Here is a 20,914-nt window from a genome sequence, read left to right on the forward strand (position 1 = left end):
TCTATACTATTGAAATGTCAATACTTCCCATACAAGTCTTTAGTTTCAACACAGCTGAGATCACAATTTAAATAGGCTTTTTGTCAGAATTTTTTTTGACAGATTTGGTCTAAAATTATATGGATATGCAAAGTACCAAGATTATGAAAACAATCTTGAGGGAGATTGAAGATAGAAGGCTAGCAATAATGTAGCAATATGATATTGGCATAAATATGGACAAATAGATCAGTAGTAAGAAGTACAGGATTATACTCTGATATATATGGACAATTTACTTTTTTATTGGTTCTTTTTAGTTATACATGTCAGTAGAATCTATTTTGACATACTTAGGCAAACATGGAATAAACCTTCTGACAGTGATTCAAAGGCAATATGGTAGAGAGGAGACATTCTTTTCAATAAGTGACACTGGAAAAGTTTGATAAATACATGCAGAAAAATGAATGTTTATATGTATACATGTTGTACAACATATAAAACTTAATTCAAGATAAATGATCTAAAATCAAGATAGTCCTAAATGTAAAACTTAAGAATCTATTAGTAAAAACATTCTAAAAACAAATGAGATGAAATTTTTATGATATTGGTTTAGGCAAAATTTCTTAAGTATGACACTGAAAACAATCCACAAAAGAAAAAAAATGATTATTTGGACTTGAGCAACATTAAAAATGTATCTTATCTAAATTGCATTGTAAGAATGAAAAGACAAAACATAGGATGTAAGGAGTTTCATGAAACATATGTCTGACAAAAGACATGTATGTATCCAGAATATACATAAAATTCTCAATCACTACAAAATTGAAACAGCCCAATAGAAAATGGGCAAAAGATTTGAAAGGACTCTTTTCCAAAGAAGAAATAAAGATGTCAGGTAAGCTAATGGAAAGATACTCAATAACATTAGTCATTTAAGAAATATAAATTGAATCATGGATGGATACCACCACATAGTTGTTAGCTTGGATAATATTAAAAACAATGACCATATGAATGTTGGCAGAATTATGGAAGAATTGGAATTCTCATGCATTGCTGATTAGAATGTAAAATGATACACTTTGGAAATCGTTTAGGCAATTAGAAAGTTTAGCCTACACCTACTATATGATCCAGATTTTCTATTCCAAGTTTGTGTACTCAATACAGAATAATGTGTATGTTCATAACAGGACTATTGCATCCTCTGCTAGCACAGAAATATTCTTTATAATAATTATAAACTAGAAGCAGCCCAAATGTCCATCAAGGGGTGATTATTAAAACACACAGTGTCATACCCCCACAATGGACTATTATCAGAAATAAATAGCAATGAATTATGAGGACAGGAAAAACATGGGTAAATCTCAAAATAATTATGCTGGAATAAAATAATAAAAAAATAATGCTCCAGTAGTTGCACGGATGGGGGTTGTGGAGGCTTCGGATGGAGACATCACAAAAGAGCAGAAGACACTTTTGGAATGTATATGTTCACTATTGATCACATTCTTGGTGATCAGTACAACCAAGACCAAACTTTTATCTTATTGTGTGGTTGTATAGACAAATGAAGTGTCATTTGATTTTACATTATTTAATAGTAATTTATTTACTATTAAATAAATAGTAAATAAATTACTATTAAATAGTAGATTTATTTACTAATGATTCTGTAAAAAATCATGAAAATTTGACAATCAACTTTGGAAACTTGTCTTGAAGTGGTTCCAGCACACTATTGCACCTGATCCTCAAAAAATTACTAGGCCCAGGGGGATCCAAGACTATGGACTAAAGAAAGGATGCATTTCTTGTCATTCAGTGATTTAGATTCAGTCGGAGGAAATACTGTTTCTCTGAGAAGCTGCTATAACTGTCCAGATATTCCCTGCTATTTGCAGCCCTCTATTCATCCACCAGGATCAGCTGCCATTTTCCAGAGTATCATCTACCTTTTTGCCTCCAGACTGCCTGTGGTGGGCCTGTGTCCTGCAGCCTGCAGCCCACTGGTGCCTGGAAGTTCATTGTCAGGGTACTCACAGGTTTGGTTTCACATGATCACTGCCATCTTGGGACACTGGCCAGGGCCTGAGAGTCCAGGGCCATGGGGTCTGCAGGTTAGCTACCACTACTGCTTGGCAGCCTGAGTCTGGGGACACAGGCCAGACCCTGGAGATATATTGCCAGAGTACCTGCAGGTCTGGTTGCACCTGAGGCCTTCCTGCTGGGTGTGCTAGTGGCTGCCATCTTGCTGCTTCTTTGTAGGGTTGCTTCTTTGTGTAAGTGCATCCCTGGTGATCTCTCTGCAAGTTGAAATGACATTGAGATCTTGAGACTGCTGCAAGGCAGAGCCTGGGGAATCTGAATCCCAGGTCCCTCAGATTGCAGCTGAGACTGTGTGGGCCAGTGTGCCTGGCAAGCCTATGGAAAGCTGGAAACTGGAGACATTTGAAGGGAAATGAGAGGCACAGGTTGGAGAAATTGGATAAAACCAGGTTCTCTCCAGTTCATGAGTCCTGAAGTGGGCAGGGACAGAAGGCGCTGGCTACAATGCATCAGAAGACTAGAAGAGGGTGTGAGGGAATGTTGCTACAGGCTTACCCAGCCAACTGGTTTGGCACCCACCAGACTGGAGCTGCTCTCAAACATCAGACAAACAACCTGGCAGGGAAGGAAGCTAAGAAAATTTTTGAAAGCCAATGGAAGCAATCGCTCAGTTTTTCATTGAGACTCTTTATTTCCCCCTGTCTCTCACATCTGTAACATCTTTGAATGCAAATATGTTTCATGAATCAATTTACTGAAGAGTGGGATGTCTAAATAGTATATTACAGTTTTGTTGTATATTCTTCCATTTTTACTTTAAAAAAAAAAACTATAGTTTTTTTTTCTGTCACTTAACTGTCTTTCTGGATTATCTTTTTCATTTATCTCATGCTAACAGCCAACCTCTATTAATTCCTTTTTCACTCAACTGGAAAGGAAAGTTAAAAATAAAAAAAAATAAAATAAATAGACAAAATTCATCAGGAATACAAATCACATCTCAAAAATAACCCTGAATGTTAATGGCCTAAACTTATCAATCAAAAGACATAGATTGGCAGATTGAATTTTTAAAAAGACCCTATGATAGGCTGTCTTAAGAGATTCACATCCTAGGAAAAGATATCCACAAACTGATGGTGAAAGGTTGGGGCAAACATATCAGTCACATGGACTGCATAAAGAAGCAGTGGTTTCCATACCCATATCAGATAAAGTAGATTTCAAGCCAAAGTTAGTCAGAAGTGATAAATAAAGACATTTTATACTGCTTAAGGGAAGCATACATCAACAACAACAAGAAAAAAAATCATAAATATATGTGCCCCAAACAATGGAGCATCTATATACATCAAACAAACCCTTCTCATTTTCAAGAATCAAATAGACCACAACACAATAATACTGGGTGACTTTAACACATATCTCTCATCACTGGATAGATCTTCCAAACAAAAACTAAACAAATAAACTATAGAACTCAATAATACAATCAATAATTTAGATTTAACAGACATACATAGCATATTCGTTTTTCATCCATTATTAAGGAATACACTTCCTTCTCAGCAGCACACGGATCCTTCTCTAAAATAGACAATATATTATGCCACAAAGTAACTCTTAGCAATTACAAAAAAATAGAAATGCTACCCTGTGTTCTATCAGATCATAATTGTTTGAAACTAGAATTAAACAATAAAATAAATATAGAAATAAATCCAACAACTAGAGACTAACTAACATACTATTGAATGATGAATGGATAGCAGAAGAAATCAGGAAATAAATTAAAAAATACTTAGAGACAAATGAAAACACTGATACAACATATAAAAATCTCTGGGTCACTCTGAAGATAGGGCTAAAAGGAAAGTTCATTGCATTGAACTCATTTATTAAAAGGATAAAAAGTCAACAAATAAATGACCTAACATTACATCTCAAAGACCTAGAAAAAAAGAGCAAATCAACACCAAAGGAGTAGAAGACAGGAAATAATTAAAATTAGAGCTGAAATCAATGAAATTGAACAAAAAAATTGACAATACGAAACATTTGTTCTTTGAAAAATATAAATAAAATTGATAAACCCTTAACTATACTAACAAAGAGAAAGAGAGAAAAAACTCTAATTATGAAAATTCATGATGGATAGGGAATATCACGAAGTATACTACTGAAATACAAAACATAATTAAGAACGGTTTTGAAAATTTGTACTCAAATAAAATATAAAATCTTGAAGACATGGACAAATTTTGAGATCTACCCAAACTGAATCAGGAGGACATTCACAATTTAAACAGATTAATTTCAAGCAATGAAATTAAAGATGCCATCAAAAGCTTCCCAACGAAGAAAATCCCAGGACTAGATGAATTCTCAGCCAAGTTCTACAATAACAGATGCAGAAATTCTCAATAAAATTTGACAAATCATATACAAAACATACAAAAATCATATACAAAAACAAATTCAAAAGAGAGTGCACCACAATCAAGTTGGATTCATTCCAGGGATGCAAATTTTGGTTCAACATACAGAAATCAGTAAAAATAATTCATCACATCAACAGACTTAAAAACAAGAATCATATGATCATCTCAACAGATGCAGAAAAATCATTTGATACAGCACTCCTTCATGTTCAAAACACTAGAAAAACTAGAAATAGTAGAAACATACCTCAACATTTAGAAGGCATCTATGCTAAGCCCGAGACCAATATCATTCTAAATGAAGAAAAATTGAAAGCATTCCCCTCTAAAAATTGGAATAATACAGGAATACCCTCTTTCACCACTTCTATTCAACATAGTCCTGGAAACTATAGTCAGAGCAATTAGAGAGATGAAAGAAATTAAGGAGATACGAATAGGAAGAGAAGAATTTAAACTATCACTAATTGCCAACAACATGATTTTATATTTAGAACATCAAAATAATTCTACCAGAAAACTTCTAGAACTAATGTATGAATTCAGCAGAGTAGCAGGATATAAAATTAATACCCATAAATCAAATGCATATCTATACATCAGTGAGGAATCCACGGCAAGTGAAATTAGGACAATTACCCCATTTACAAAAGTCTCAAAAAAAAAAAAAAACAAATCTTGAGAATCAATCAAACAAAAGAGGTGAAAGACCTCTACAATGAAAACTACAGAATGTTAAAGAAAGAAACTGAAGACAACTTTAGAAGATAGAAAAATCTCTCATGCTATTGGATTGGCAGAATTAATATTGTCAAAATGGCATACTACCTACCAAAAGTGTTATACAGACTTAATGCAATTCCTATTAAAATTCTAATGACATTCTTCATAGAACCAGAAAAAGTAATCATGAAATTCATCTGGAGCAGATTATGCTAAGTGAAGTTAGCCAATCCCAAAAAAACAAATGCCAAATGTCTTCTCTGATATAAGGGGGGGGGGGGGGTGACTCAAAATGGGGTAGGGAGGAAGAGCATGGGAAAAAGATTACCTCTAGATAGGGAAGAGAGAAGGGAGGGAAAAGGAGGGAGAAGGGGAATTGCATGGATGGTGAAAGGAAACCCTATCGTTATGCAAAATACATGTATGAAGATGTGAGGGGAAAAAAAAAGAATAGCGTTATTTAGATTAGGTAGAAAGAAGTGATGGGAAGGGAGGGGATGGGATGGGGGGATAGGAAGAATAGTAGAATGAAACAGACATTATTATTACTGTGTGTATATATGTGAATGCATGACCAATATGATTCTGCAACCTATACATTCAGAAAAATGAGAAATTATATCCCATCTGATTCAAATTATGATATATCAAAGTCATTGTACTGTCATGTATAACTAATTAAAACAAATTAAAAAAAATAAAAAATAAGAGATCCAGAATAGCCAAAGCAATACTTAGCAAGAAGAATGAAGCAGGAGGCATCACAATACCAGACCTTAAACTATGCTATGGAGTAATAGTAACAAAAATGGCATGGTATTGGCACCAAAATAGACACGTACACCAATGGTACAGAATAGAAGACACAGAGACAAACCCACATAAATACAGTAATCTCATACTAGGCAAAGGCTCCAAAAACATACATTGGAGAAAAGATAACCCATTCTACAAATTGTGCTGGGAAAACTGGAAATCCATATGTAGCAAAATGAAATTAAACCTTTATCTCTCAGCCTGCACAAAAATGAACTCAAAGTAGAACAAGGACTTCAGCACTAGAACAGAGACCCTGCATTTAAAAGAAGAAAAAAATAGGCCCAACTTTTCATCACATTGGATCAGGCCCCGACTTCCTTAACAGGACTCCTCAAGCACCAGAAATAAAATCAAGAATGAATAAACAGGATGGACTCAAATTAAAAAGTTTCTTCTCAGAAAAAGAAACAATCAATGAAGTGAAGAAAGAGCCTATGTTTTGGTAGGAAAATTTTGCCACACATACATCAGATTGAACATTCATCTCCAGGACACATAAAGAACTCAAAATACTTAACACCAAAAAAAAAAAAAAACCAAAAAAAAAAAAAAACAAAGAACCAATCAAAAATGAGCTAAGGAGCTGAACAGACATTTCTCAGAAGAAGATATACATTTGATCAACAAATACATGAAAAAATGTTCAACATCTCTAGTAAGTAGAGAAATGCAAATCAAAACTATTCTAAGATTTCATCTCACACCAGTCAGAATGGCAGTTTTCAAGAATACAGACAACAACAAATTTTGGCGAGGGTGTGAGGGAAAAGGCACACTCATACATTGCTGGTGGAACTGCAAATTGGTACAACCAATCCGGAAAGCAGTATGGGAATTCCTCAGAAAACTTGGAATGGAACCATCATTTGACTCAGCTATCCCACTCCTCAGTCTATATCCAAACGACTTCAAATCAGCATACTACAGTAAAGCAGTCACATCAATGTTCATAGCAGCTCAATTCACAATAGCTAAACTGTGGAAGCAACTTACATGCCCCTCAGTAGATGAATGGATAAATAAACTATTGTATATATACACAATGGAATATTATACAGAAGGAAAAGAATAAAATTATGACATTTTAGGTAAATGAATGGAGTTGGAGAATGTCATGCTAAGTGAAGTAATCCAATCCCAAAAACCAAAGGCCAAATTTCTCTCTGATAAGTGGATGATGATCCATAATGGGGAGGTGAGAAGCATGGGAAAATGGGTGAAGGGGTGGGAGGGTCGAGAGGGTACATGGGGGCAGGAAAGATGGTAGAATAAGATGGACATCATTACCCTAGGTACATGTATGACTGCACGTATGGTGTGATGCTATGTCATGTCTAACCACTGAAATAAAATGTTGCGCTGCAATTGTGTACAGTGAATCAAAATGCATTCTGCTGCCATATATACTTAATTATAATAAATATTTTTTTAAAAAAAGAAACAATACAAAGTCGAGAAACCTCTAGACTATCACAGATAAAGGATGAGCTTTTGGAGACTTAAGGGTCCCTTAAAACTGCAAATCCAAAAACAAAACTGATAGTAAATTAGGCATTAGGCCAGAAAAACAGGGAATTAATCTGAGTCCAACAGCACTGGGTCTCTCCTAAGGGCCTCCCAACCCACACTCTTTGTGGTGACCAACTATAGGGCTGCAGCTGTGGCCTGTGCAGGAAGAGATCGAAATCTACCATGTTCATGAATGACAACAATTTTCATAGAATATAGTGGAATCACTTAGGAAAAATAAATTGACAGACTGAGAAAAAAATCGTGAATGATACGGAAGACTTGAAAAGAGGAAACTTTTAATTATCTTTCCCAGATAGACTAAAAGCAACCACCATTTCTTTGTTGAGGCAAAAGTGTCATGTAACAATATGAATTCCATTGCACAGTAAATAAAAGTTGAGGAATGTGTTTATACTTAAATTATTATATAAGTAAAATATATGGATTTCTTAACCAATATTTTTATTTCTTTTAACACTCTGACATGTTTGCAAATCATGTTCTAACAAAATCCTCTATGCATCAACAATGCACATTTGCTTCAGTCCATTTAAATTGATCCAACATGCCTAAGTGGGCAGGCAGGCCTTAGAAACAAATAAATACACTCATGTTTTAGACTGAGTTTGTTATCTTGTTTCAATCAATTTCAGATGATCTGAACTTTGTAGTATTCATTCTCTCTGCCTTTTTAAAACTTCGTGACACTGCTTTCCCAATTTCCTACTACCACCTACTCCTGTCCCTCTTGAATCTGTAGCATATTTTGTGCCCATTTTTCCAACTTCAATTTCAAACTCTTTTTGGAAACAGATTTTAAACTATGTCTTCAACTCAGGCACTACAGTGGCTGTGTGTAAAATATTCTTTTCAATGCAGTGGCTTTTACCTATTATGATGTTCATTCTATATGAAATAACCACAAGAAGAAATTGGGAGGAAATTCAATGGATACCTTGCAAAAGTAATGTGAAAAGAAAAATTCCAGAACTGTCGTTTCTAAAACATTTATGGATATGTGCTGCATCTTATGAAAAGAAGTATCTTATCATTTTAAAAAGAGAGGTCAGATCTTCCTCGGTGAAAGTCAGCTGTTGCAGCGTTGGTTTGTTCTCTCACTCCCATCCGAATAAGAGGATAATCCTCTGAGGCTCTCTCTGATCTCAGTACCCAGTGGAGTGTAATGACAGACCTTACCATCTAAAGAATAGCGGAAAAGCTACACCTGTTCTATAATTGGTTAACTCTCATCTTTGAAGGATAATTGAGACTCATTACATGGGGATTTGTATTGCACATCCTTTAACCCCATGTCTGCTGACAAGGCCAAGTCTGGCCTACTTCTCCACAAAAATCAGTGCTGCCTCTTCTCTGACCATGCTGATAGTGCAGCACTGTGTACCATGTTATCTAAACAGAAGGATTTCTAGTGTGTTTCTTTGGCTAATAGAATGGCTTATGAAAGAACAGAATATTGTGGACTTAAAACTAGTGCTCCATTTCACTTTAAAAGTAACCTAAAAGGAGGATGAATTTTATGGTCCCACTATCTAAAATATAACCTCCCACAGATGAGCATTATCCACTTCATCCTCAAGAAGATAAAACAAAGAGAAAAATAATCAAAGTCCAGCTCCCTGCAATATCAGCAGTGGGGTGCCAGCTCCTCTAATAATGGAATCTTGATTTCAATATATCTAACAAACAATAAATAAAAAATACTATATAGAAAAAAAAGACTGGGTATATCATAGAGTAATTTAAATATAACCACTTGCTATTAACTAGAATAATTTTTCTTGTAACTAATAAATGGAAATGGGAACCAAGCTGAATTTTCATAATGCTTTTGAAAATTTAAACACAAATACAATTGAAATATGCTTTAAATATAAATACTATTAGTACATTAGAATTAAAATTAACATAATATTCATTTATATTTTTATTCCACTATATTACTCACTGTGGAAAGCAAGAGAAAAAAATCAGAAAAAAATGAAGAAAAATCTATTTAGAGAAAGGTAAATGCATAACATATTAGTATTAGAGAACAACTTTCAGTCTGAACTAATGTGGCACTTTCTCATTTCTCTGATCCACTGCTTCAAAATGCCAGTAAGCTAAGACTAAGCATTTCTTTTCATTTCAATCAGTGTTAACATTTTCATACCTCCATTAGTTAAATGAGATTCACATTTGTTGGATCTTTGAAATTTCCATTTACTTTATTCTACCTGAAAATATATTCCTTTCACAGGGTTAATATTCACCCATTTTCAGTTAATTTTGCAGATCAATGCTTTCATGACTAAAACCAAAATAGTTTTGTTTTTAGTTTAGGCAGATATTGCCACCTTGAAGGACATTTAAGAAATCCTTCCAGCTGGTATACAGTAGCGATTTGCACAAAATTTTTAAAATTGGAAAAATACTTTCATGAAAAGGAGAATTTTGTTGTTGAATATAAAAGAAAGATTCAGACAAGGAAAATATTGGAGAATTTAAAAATCAGAATCTCTAATTTCAGTTCCAATCTGCTATGCCAGAGTGATAAAATCTTGGTAAGTCACTCACTACCTAGGGGGAGAGTAAGGAATAAATGTGACAGTATGTTGGAAAGTACTGATGAAGTGCAAAATATGTACATATCTTGAATGTAAAAGCCTGTCACTATCATAAGAACATTATAAAGAAAATATAGAGTAAGATGTATATAACAATATGCACATACTTCTGAACAAAAACTAAAAAGAATAAGCCTACATATGATAATCAAAAAAAAGAAAAATAGAAAACTGAGAATTTTTTTTCAAAATTCCAAAGTAATTTTGGAATTGTAGGGCAGATTGATGTATATTGATTCGAAGTAACCATGCATTTATGGAAACTGTCGATCCATACTTTCTCGAAAAACAGGAACAATGTTTAGCACAATAATGGCAAAAAAACAATGTAATACCTTACAATGTTCTGAATTGCTTCAAAAATAAGGTCCTAAAGATATTTTCTGCCTGATCATTCTAACATTGAACATTCCTGCAGATTCCTCCATAATCGAACATAGCAGTAACTATATATTGAGTGAAAAATTGAAAAGGAGAAAAGAATTAAAATGACATCATCAGTACTGAATTAAAAAAAAAAAAAGAAGAAGAAATGAGAATGGTACAATCCCTAGCCATTGGAATAGACCCTTATTTAACTCAGATATAACAACTTAGTATACAATGCTCAACACTTAAGGGAACAGGCATCTTGCTCTCTGTGGTAGAGGTGGAAAAGAGAAGTCAATGTGGTAACTGGATAAGGTGTAAATCCCTAGGATTTTTTTTTTCAAGTAGAAAATATTTTCAAGTGCTAATAAAATCACTTTTAATGTAGTTTACAGAAATTCAAAATGACTCATGTTCAAATAGGCCTGAAGAAATTAATACCAAGTGCAAAATGCTGTGGCTCTCCTTTTGATAAAACAGCTCAAGACTCTGAAAAGAACAGGTCACCTGGAGCACTCAATAAATTTCTAGAAAATGTCAAGGTCTCCATTATTTCCATTTATCACTTTGAACCTTAGAAGTTTGTAGCTGCATATCAAAAAAAAAACAACAACAAAAAAAAAAATCAACAAAACAGCATAGCCCTGTACCAAAACTCAGTGCGCAACATCAAGCTGCTTTGCAGAAGGGATTTCACCTAAATGGGTGAAATTGATCCTTGTTCTGGAGCTAAGGCTTTGGGTGTCTTAAAAGCCTGCTTGTTTCCTCCAGTCTTGCCTTGCAACACAGATGAGTTTAGTATTTCAGGAGCAGACACTAGGGGAAGTGGTCAGCCTGCCAGTTCAGTAATAGACACCAGCATGTCGTCATGTCTTACAAAGACCACCTTTGTGGGCTGCATTCTTTTCCCATCAGGCCCCACTGCCCTGACCTCTAGTGTGTTTTTAGTTTCCAAAGACTGCTGATCATCTCCAAATAATCTGCTGAAAATTGAATGTTGAAGCACAAATAAAAAATAAAAAGTGCCATTTAGCACGCAACACAATTATTTCGTGCCTTACTGTAGGTTAGCAGAGGTACGTTTCAGCTTGAAGATGCGAAAGCCAGGTCATGCTGTATCATAATAGTGTTTTTTTAATTTTTTGGAAACTGCTTTAAATTCCCCTTTTCCTAGGTTGCTTGCTGCTGAGAAGGAAGGGGTAGAGAATGATATTTTCATGTGGAATAGCTTTTTAAAGACTGTAATAAAACCTCTATTAAAAGTGAACAAACACTGAATTCAATATCTGCAGTGGTCAACCTTTTCAAAAGGAACTAGTTTAACCTCAGGAAATAGTCTAAGCAATCACAGCTATTAAATTCACTTTGTACTAAAATTTAATCCAACCAAGTATACTATTAAAGTCCATACCATGAATAGCCACACAGTGTGGATATGTATGCACATACTCATTTTTAAGACCACATAGACTTAATTTTATACACACTCGATATAGTATGTGCTAAGTGGGAGAAATGGTGAGTTTATGTGCCTTCCAATTCTAGGATTCCTTCAATAAATAAGTCTTTATGATAGCATTTTAGATGCCATACTTCTAAAAACACTTAGGTACTATGAACTAGCATCCCTGGTCCTAATAATTGAGAATGACTCAAAATTTAAAAATAAAAAGAGAAAAGATAAAGAGAAATAACATCTTTTACCAGAAAGTTCTAAATGCTTGTAACAAGAGCAAGTCTCTACTCCACAGGTGGCTGTCCATAGCTCCAAAGGAAGATTTTTTTTTTTCTTTTTTTCCTCCCTTTGTCCTTTTCCACCACACATCCCTAAGGCACCAATCAAGGTTTGGGAAAAGATAATTTTCTTCTCTGCCCAGATAGTACCTAACAGAAGAGAAGATAAAATTCTCAACTGTTTCCTACTTTCAGGAGATTTTTTTTAAAAAAATGGATTTCTTAAGGAAACTGAAAAAAAAAAAAAAGATACTCTTGTTTACCTACCTCTTTGGAACAGCTCCATGAGAATTGGGATGTTTTATTCACTGACCACAGTATAATACCTAATGTCTAGAAACTTATGAATGTTTTTTGAATGAATAAAGTCTTCAGTGAATTTCTCAATATAAAATAAAAATGAAGTAACTACTATCTTGTGCTCAGAATTTCATTCTACTAAAAACGCATTAGTCTTATTCTTTAGTAACATGAGAGGATATTTGACAATTCATAAAGATCTGAAAATTCTGACGGCCTCTGATTGAAAAGATTGTTTTATGAATTAAATTTCCTTTTACATGCTTTATGAATGAATTATGTCTCTCAGATTTTAATGATACTAATTTTCTGTTTGGCCTTAGTCCTCTGGACCATGTCAGGAGATTTTGAGATTATAAGTACAAAGGGCTCTACTGCTCTTTTACCTGAAAGTGCAATGACACCTGTTTAAATGGATTTAGTTGTTCAAGAAATGTCTCCCAGTAATAGGCATTCTTTTATATCTTGAGTTTATCTTTGTTCTCTATTAAAATGCTTAATTCTTCTATGCTATTTTGACGTCCTTCTTTTTACAGGTATTGTGAAATCTTTCTATTTCCACTGTAAATATATTCTTGTATTTTTTTAGTTGTAGGTGGACACAATACCTCTATGATTTTTGTTTATTTATTTTTATGTGGTGCTGAGAATCGAGCCCAGTACCTCACACATGTTAGGTGAGTGCTCTATCACTGAGCCACAACACAAGCCCTGCTCACAGTAATTATTTAAATGGTTTTAATTGTTCTTCTTGGTTTATCAAATATGTATGAATAGAAAATTTTGTGCTGATACTATTTATGTGTTGGAAATATTAAGGTAAAGTATATTTTTGGATGATTTTAAGTTGTTTACATTATATATCAATCAATGCAAAAAATCATGGTTTTATATATATATGTATATATAAATTTGGAGAAAAATGATACCTTTATGATATGGAATATTCTTATAAAACATTATGTACAATGATTTGAATAAAATCATATATAAATATTTTTTCTTATCAATTATTTATACACTCAGATTTTGTGGTGTTTCTTTTTAGGTGTCACACTATGATTTTTCCTTGAATTGTTTTTGTTAAGTGACATTTTATAGAAATATAATCTCTGTTTATTGTATAAAATGTACAATTTTTATACATTTCAAATATTTTTAAAACATTTAATTTTAATTGCTTAAACTACCTATGATTATAAAAAATGTACTGAAACCTCCATTGCAATGATATTTGCAAATGTTTCTCTAAAATTTATGTAAACTTTTGTTTTGTATATTTTGAGACTTTCTTAGTGCATTCCAGTTATCTTTGTGTAAAATAGAATCTTCAATTTTTGATAATGATTTTAATGAATATTAGAGATTGTTTAAAAAAGAGTTAATATTTTCACCAGAGAATATTACATAGTCAATTATACCTGACTAAGTCCTGTTAAATGGGATAATTAGTGTTTACCTTGGCATAATAGCTTTCTTTTTAATTTTATTAAATTAAATGTCTACTTATAATATCCTTCAAAATGGTCATTTGATCTATTTCCAACTAGAAATTCGTATTCAACAATAAGAATGAAAATAAATTTTCAGTATATAATCCAAAATTTTAAAAGTAGGTCTTGAATTTGCTCTCCCTTTAATTAAGCTCCCTACTGCACAGGCCCAAATTGATAATGTTCCTCAGCCCAAGTCATATAGCTGCTATTGGCTCCTATGTAAATCTGTATATTTCCTTTCATCTCCATATTCTAGTATCCACCAATAGGCACTAACTTTAAAAATGTAATATATGCCTTCCAATCCACCTTCCAATAATTTATTTTCATATTTATTCATTACAGAACAAATGCATTTTGTGTCTATGCTATTTTACTGGTGTAGCACTTTTTCAAATTTTGACTCAACATTCTCTGTTCTATTTAGTCACATTGCTCTTATTGATGTAGTTCTTTGGCTTTGACTTCTATTATTAGGGCATTTTGTAGATTCACAACAACTTGTTATATATGTTGGTGACTATCTCCAGGCTATCTCTAACATTTTGCTTTCACCAACAGTGCTCAGATTAGCAAAACCTCATGCATGTCTTTTTGAAGGTCTGTGTAAACAATTTCTGATCTATATTCCCAAAGAAGTATTGTAGAATTGTTGGATCATGAACATTTAATTTTAGTATTTGCTCCCATATTACTTTAAAAAGTGGCTGTATCATGGTTGATTCAGTGGCTGTGTGTGTGTGTGTGTGTATGAGAGAGAGAGAGAGAGAGAGAGAGAGAGAGAGAAGGACGAAGATGGAGACAGAAAGAGAGGGAGGAATGAAGAGAGAAAGCGATAGAACTGATAAGTATAAGAGAAGATAAAACATTGCTGGACTTTTGTTTGAAATTACACTGAATTAAAATATAATTTTAAAGAGAATTAACATTATTCCATACATTACCACAATAAAAATTTTCATATATGCATGTATTTTATCATACTCTTTAGTAACATTTCAAAATGCTCTCCATAATGCTGGTGGCATTGCTTGGTGATTATTAAACATCAAACACTTAATAGACTAATGCTTGGTTATTGTAATAGTTATTTTACTCTTGGTTACTTTTCCAGTTGATTATCACTGGTGGAAATGAAAACTCTTTAATTTATTTTATAAATTTTGATTATGTTTTTGTTAACTTCACTGGCAAATCATGTATTTTAATAGTTAGATGGTTTTCTTGTGGTTTCAATATAAGTATATCATCTGTAAAAGAAAACTTTATAAATATATAAAATAGATACAAATAATTCAATTTAGCTTTTTAGATGGCTTATCACAGTGAATTGTCAGTTATCATTATTAGGAAAGAATTAGAGCAAAAAATAGAGGAAAACAACAATAAAAGGAACAAATACTGGGGTTGTCTTGAGGGCTTGAAATTTCACAATGTCAAGGTTATTACAGTACATCACTCTACATTTTCCTTGGTGTATTCTTTATTTATTCATATCATTGCAAAAATAAATATGACTATCCCAACAGAGAATATGACACTTGTTGACTACCAGTCTATGAAGGCCTTGATTACAAATGCATTACTTCTCCATGATGACGTAAATGCTCTGTGGTGAAAACATTTCACATATGTGCAAAAATTAAATTATGAAAAATTGTCATTTTATCACCCAGACAAATGTTTCTATAATCTAATCTCATTTGAAAAGTTCACATGAAAAATTCCATGGTTGCATTGTCTTCCTGGAACTTATTTTATGGGTACTGAATAGTCATGTTTTAAGGTAGAATTGGACATGGACATGTTCTCCTTAGAAACATCTCCTCCAATAAAGATTTTCTGTAAAAGGGAAAAAATTAACATAGGTACTATCTGTTTGAATCTTCCTGTACAACATAAAGTTACTGGAAGAAAACTTTTTTTATAGATAAAATACATACTAACAAAAGTGCAGCCTCAAAATGGAATAATTGGTGTTTCATGGAAAATAACCAAATGGGTGACTTTCTTATTTGCATATGATGGCATTAATGACAGTCCTATCCAAATCTGATATGAAAAGAATAGTCAAGTTTGGAACAAGTGTTTGGGACTTAGAAATACACCTCCTTTTTTTTAAAAAGGAAAATATGTCACTATATTGAGCTAATTTTCTATTATAGCTATAAGTGGATACAATGTCAGACTTACAACCATCCAATTTAGGATTTTTTAAAATGTTATGATGGTGTGAAAGCAGACACATGTAACCATTCTGGTGTTTACTTTAAGTACAGTGATTGATGAATAATATGAAATACTCAGTTCTTTACTATAAAATAGGCCTTATGTTAGATGGTTTTTCACATCTCTAGGCTAATATAAGTTTTCTGAACAAGTTTAAGCTATGCTGGGTTAATTAGCAATGATATTCAGAAGGCTAGATACATTAAACACATCTTCAATTTATGATATTTTTTATTTTATGATGGGTTTATTGTTATATATACCCCATTGTAAGACAAGAAACATCTGTAATCTTACTAGGTCAACTTGGAAAGAGATCTGTTAGCATCTGTGTAATAAGTTTTCAGCTAAGCCCCAGATTTTTATTTCTACTCATAATATCTATTTATGATATATTAAAAAGTGATATTTCTGAATCAAATTTAAGTCATCAGACTTTGTTTATAATATATCAATAATTATCAGAATACATAATTTCTAGTAAAACTGTTTAATGTAATATTAAGCTGAAATTTGTTATTTCTATCCATATTCAATAAATACTCACTAAGCACCTATATGTGGTTATTGTCCTCAGTAAAATAAATAAAATAGTAAGAAAATTTTGATGTAGTTTGTGAATGGTGACTAAAATCTAGTGGGAGACATACAATAAAATAGCAAATGTTAAGTATTTAAAGTAGCCTTTTTAATAAAATATGATGAGTTATATGAGAAGCAAATACGATGTGCAATGGGAGCACACTGGAGGGACTTCTTCAATTAGGAAGAAAGGCTTCAGGGGAGTCGCAGGAAGCCTTTCAGGGAACTGAGACAGATGTTGGGCTTGGAGTTAGGACAGTGAATGGGAAAAAGAGAAAGGGGAAGGCAAACAATATTCTGAAATACATGGGGACTGCCTGTAGTAAGACATGGCAGAGAGACAGCCTGGCATACTGAAATGAGTTCCCTATGGCTGTAGCTTGGCAAAAGCAAGGGAACAGCCTAAAGAGCAGTATGAAGAGGCAGCTACTAGGCAGGTGCTGAAAGTCCCATAAATCCTCCAAGTACACTTGCAATTTTGGCAGCTTAGGGCATTTGAAAAAGGAAAGAAGATGATCATGCTGGTAGCACACAAGGAGTGGATTAGTGCATGCCCAAATAGTAGGTAGAAAATCTGAAAAGAAAAAAAAAACTTTAATAATTAGGAGCTACAGCCAAAGGATTCCATAATCAATGAGATATAGGGGAGTGAAGTAGAAAGAAAAGTCAAAAATAGCCCTCAGCCTTATGGTCATAGAACTGGATGAAGTAGGATATTCTGCACTGTAGCAGGAATAAAGGAAGAAAAGTGAGCAGGTTTAATTTTTGACAGCCAAGAATTATATATCGAGTAGGCATCCATGTGAAGAGTCTCATTGGAAAGTTGCAACCTAAAAGATAGGAGAGAGAGCTGAACAAAAACTAGAACAGTGTGTCATCCATATGTTTTTGATAACTGAAGATGCTTAGGAAGTTGAGATATTCCAGGGTCTGGGATGAGAAATAGGACTAGAGAAGTCCCAACAATATTGCAAAGAATTTAAAAACTGGGTCAATATACTTGGAACCCCAATTCATATCAAATGTTAATATTTCCTATGAAATAGTGGGATTTTTAAAAATAAATTATCAGGGATATGGCTCATTTGGTAAAGTGCTTGCCTCACATGAACAAGGCCCTGGGTTCAATCCCCAGCACCACAAAAGTAAAATAAAATAAATAGATTATTATATAAGAAAAAAAGAATAATGAATGGGCATGGTACCCAAATATAATTTTCTTTGAAAATTCAATTTTCAAAGTTTGTTTCTAATGAAAAGAAGTCCAATGTACTTTGCAAACTATTCACAAGAGGACTTTTGATTCAAAATCTTTTTTAAAAAATCATTGAAAACACAGGCTTCCAACTATGTATTTTCATTTTCAAGCAAAACAGTTTACCATGCAGAGTAATTTCTTCCAGATTAATGGTAAATGCATTTGCTGTAATTTCACCCAAGTTTTCCACATAAAACAGAGTTGCTAAATACACAAAACCACATTAAGATGAGAGGTTGATTTTCTTATATTTAGATAGTTTATCTTTTATAGTTGTTTATTAAAATAAACTATTCAATAATCATTATCAATTGGTAAAAACCTAGTTTAAAAGCAAAACTGAGACAAACTCCAAAGTTTATAGTAAGAAATAATTCAGGCATATAATTTGGCAAAAAAAAAAACACAAAACTTAGTCATAAAATTTGCCCTGTGAGATACGATTTAAGACACATCCACATTTCTGAGAAGGAAGCAATTGCCTAAGAAACAGAACATTCCCAGTAAACATCCATTCTGAAAAATCACTGAGGGATCAGCTAATGGTGAGGATACTAGAGATCCCTTTGTGGCTCGAGAATGGAGTCAATGTAGGTTGTAATCAATAAAAATCTATAAATTAAATAAATTAATGTAATTATATGTTTTCTGAAATCTAATGGAAATGAAGATGCTACACATATGTGGAGCAGGTGTGAAGAAACAGACATATGCAGTGGCAAAACAGGGGAGGTTCAAGAATTACAATAACTGACTATGTGCCTAGTAAAACAATAACTTTTTAAATTATTAAATGTTTTAAAGACATAGTACTGTTTTGTACAATTTCGTTATTTCATATATATTTCCTGCACCAATTATTTTTCTATTCTACCCTTTACGCATTGGTTTAGGGTGAGTTATAATTAATTTTCTAATTTTCTAATCTTCTCCTGAAGAACTTTCTCCACAAATTTAAACACTTAACATTTTCTCAACAAATGTTAATTTACTTAGTTCTCTCCTATCGGTTTAATTATGCAAATAGGTACAAAATGCCTAACAAACAAACCTCAGAGTTCATGGGATTTGATTGCTTGTTTTAATTAAGAGGCTGTGATACTAAAAGATAAGCTGGCTTCATTCATTTGGACATATACCTAAGAGTGGTAAAGCTAAATCATATAGTAGTTTCATTTTTAGTTTTTTACTCTTTTCCACAATGGCTGTACTAATTTACATTCTCTCCAAAAAGAATTAGGATTTCCTTTCCCTACATTATCTTTTTGTTTGTTTGTTTTGTTTTTTGATAATATCCATCCTGACTGATGTGAGATAGAATCACAATGTAGTTTCCATCAGAGTTTTCTTGTTAGCTAAAAACAGTGAACATTTTTTAAATATATTTATTGGTTGTTTGTACTTTTGAAAATGTCTTTTCATCATTTGCACGTTCATTTATTATAGCATTAATTACAATCAGCCTAGGTCTCCATCAAATGATGAATGGATAAAGAAATAGGGTATATATTCACAACGGAATATTATTCAGCCATAAGGAAGAATGAGATCTTGTCATTTGCAGAAATTATCAGAAGTCACCATGTTACACAAAACAAGTCATACACAGAAAGACAAGTATGATATATTTTCTCTCTAATGTTGGGATCTAGGATAAAAAATAAGTAAATTAAATACGACATGAAAATAGTAGAGTAACTACTAGGGAACAGTAACAGAACCAACGGTCATAGGGAGGGTTCCAGAAATGTGAGTTTTGATGTGAAACAGGACCGAATGTAGCTGGGATTTTATAATCCCAGAGAGCTAAATTTCCATTATCATAGGAGAGAGAGACAAGACATATTCACATTCCTAATTATACCTTTCATATTTTCCTCTTGGCTTGTAAACCTTCCAGAATCACTTTTCTCCTTGGCAGAAATGTAGTCTCAGGGAAGTCACTTTGGGCATAACCTCGAAGGTAACAAAAGTTCGAACTTTACAGGGAGCACATTGCCAATTCATTCAAAGACTTCAAGAGAACCTCCCCCACTGAACTTGACTCTGACTATGCTTTCTACTACCCTTGTCTCCATGAGCACAGTGATTCTTCACAGAATCTTCTCTGTTGACCTCATTCATCAACCAATAAATTTCCACCCAAGAGCGAGGGGATATAGCTCCTACTGATGTGGACTTGAACAATTTACAAAATATGTTATCTTCTCCCTACTCAGAAAGAAATGATCAAGAAGTGGTATGTATTCTATGTTTAGTAAATATAAAGATGTGATCAACCTGAAGTTTGAATTGTATTCTCTGGATAGTATGGTTAGTGGACTCCTTGGTTGTTTCAGGATATATAGAAAAGATAAAATTTAATACTATACGTTAACACAGTTAAAAGGCTTCTGTGATATTTATAAATATATCAGTAAGCTAAAAGAAGTGTTTTGTCACTACAATTTGGCCATTATAACTTGTTTTGGAGGAACATGACCATATGCCCTATACTATATCACACACTATTACAACTTCTAAACCTAAGTATTAACTGGTTTTTTTTTTTTCCCTACTGCTGGAAAAAACAGAAGTTGTTTTCTGTTGTATTATAAAAATTTTGAGCATTCCATATAAAAACAAACTAAAAAATCAAAGAAAATTCCTGAGTGGTGCGTGTAAGTAGATCTAACAGATGCTCCCTCTTCAGCCTTTGCACTGCTCCCATGTATCTGCAGTGACTCAAAGTCTTGTTCATGGTCTGGGGCTTAGAGGCAGGTTATTACCTCTTATCAAACT

Source organism: Marmota flaviventris, chromosome 6, assembly GCF_047511675.1.
Source record: "Marmota flaviventris isolate mMarFla1 chromosome 6, mMarFla1.hap1, whole genome shotgun sequence".
NCBI lineage: Eukaryota > Metazoa > Chordata > Mammalia > Rodentia > Sciuridae > Marmota > Marmota flaviventris.